The 1,991-nt window shown below is 31.9% G+C and overlaps 1 pseudogene; it reads right to left on the reverse strand.

Annotated features, from left to right (window-relative positions):
- Positions 1–356: 356 nt before the first annotated feature.
- Positions 357–1,407, reverse strand: LOC132046215 (probable glutathione S-transferase; annotated as a pseudogene).
- Positions 1,408–1,991: the final 584 nt, after the last annotated feature.

Consider the following 1,991-nt stretch of genomic DNA (forward strand, 5'->3'; position numbering starts at 1 on the left):
TAATTTTTTAAAATGAAATAAAATCTATATATCTAAAAATATTATAAGTCTCAAAAACTAATAATTTAAAAAAATTAGAAAATATATGGAAAATAACGTTCAAAACAATTCTTTAGACTCTAAATATTAATGGCCTCACATATAATAAAACAGAAGGAATAATTTTAGTCATTAGCAATCTAGGATCTCGATCGACTTATAAGTTTTGAATAAGTGTGATCAAGCAAGCTCGCGTTTTAAGTATTTTTTGCTTACGAATACATAACTCAAGTTAAAATCAATTATTAAATAGAACTAACATAAACTCGCCCTTAACGACAACTTTTATTGGCACACAAAATCGAAACTTGAAACGATGACTAAACAGGAGTTCATGTCGGAGCAGCTGCAGCTTGAAAGCAAAGTTTGAGATGCGGAATCAATAATTCATCTTTTGGAGGTAGATATTTCTTGTTTTGGGTGCAGTTAATGTATTCATCTCTCCAAGCACAAAAATGTGGGAATTTTTCGCTTGTAACCAAAACCACTCTAGAGGCTTCTTCAAAAAACTCCTAGCCAAAGACCCACAACATTTGCAGCAATATCAGCAAATCCAAATTGATCACCAACAAAGAACTTCTTATCCTTGATCTCGTTGTCAAGAACTTTCAGCATCTCACAAACTTCCTCTTTACCTTTCTCTTGCTCCTCTCCTTTGCGAAAGAAAGTTTTGATCATCACTGCAACCTGCAAATTACACTCAAAACATAAATTTCAATACAAATTTTACTCAATTCTGCAGATCCTATATATAATAACAATTACTATAACTCAACTTCAAGCAAGTTTGGATTAATTTATATGAATCTTCTATTGTGTCGCTTTTTACATCGGAGCTCTCATCCTAAACCAATCTTATAAAAGTACTATATTTTTTTGAAATTTTATACTAGTATATAAATCTCTGACAGGTTAAAAAAATCATATACACGTAACATACTGATGTGACTAAAACTTACTCCCAACTAATTGGAATATATAGCATGAAAATGATTATACCTTATCATCAAGGAACTTAGCCCAGAAACGAGCAATAGCTCGGTCATAAGGGTCTTTAGGCAAGATGGAAGGGCCTTCAACTGCCTCATCAATGTATTGAACAATTACCATTGACTCGCAAATGATCTTGCCATTGTGAATGAGAATAGGGATTTTCTTGTGAACAGGGTTTGATTTAAGAAGCAGAGGGCTCTTTTGTTTTAGATCTTCATTTATAAATTCATATTCCACACCCTTAATCTTTAGCGCCCGCTCAACTCTGTGACTAAAAGGACTATACCATAGACCAAGCAACTTCACGTCTGCCATCTCTTAACTTTGGTTCTACTATGTTTTTTGCTTTACTATATTGAGGAATTTTATGTGGTACGTAGTTCTCCCTTGAGTTCTAGTCTTCTTTTATAGAGGAAAAACAAGGATGTGTTGAGTGTTACATTCTCTCAGTCCATATAGACTGTCGTTTTAGCTAAAAAAAATTATCCCTAAATATTGTCATGTTAGTAATTCAAGACTTAAGTAACAATTGGTTCCAACTATACCCTTAATATTAAAGAAGTATGTACAATATTTAAGAGTAAAAATCAATAAGGATAATCTAATAAACTATATCTTTTATTTATTGTTTTCTTAGTGAATATGAAAAGAGCTAAAACTATATTTAAAATGGGACGGAGTGAATAGCGATTCCGGAACCTAAATGACCCAAAAAAAGAAGAAATGAACCAAAATACCTAAGAAAAAAAAGTGGTATGAAAGTACCTTTAACGCAGCTTTTTTATGCATCATATAAAAGTGAGTTAACGTCTCCCGTTAAAATCCATTACCCGAATTTTCTTTTAAAAAAAAAAATCTAAATTACATAACGCACTATTTTAGTGCTCTATGTAACCAACTTGGCCGTCTCATGTATACTTAGTGTATCCATACATTACTATGCAAAAGTTTCCATTTAT

Source organism: Lycium ferocissimum, unplaced genomic scaffold (assembly GCF_029784015.1).
Source record: "Lycium ferocissimum isolate CSIRO_LF1 unplaced genomic scaffold, AGI_CSIRO_Lferr_CH_V1 ctg9873, whole genome shotgun sequence".
NCBI lineage: Eukaryota > Viridiplantae > Streptophyta > Magnoliopsida > Solanales > Solanaceae > Lycium > Lycium ferocissimum.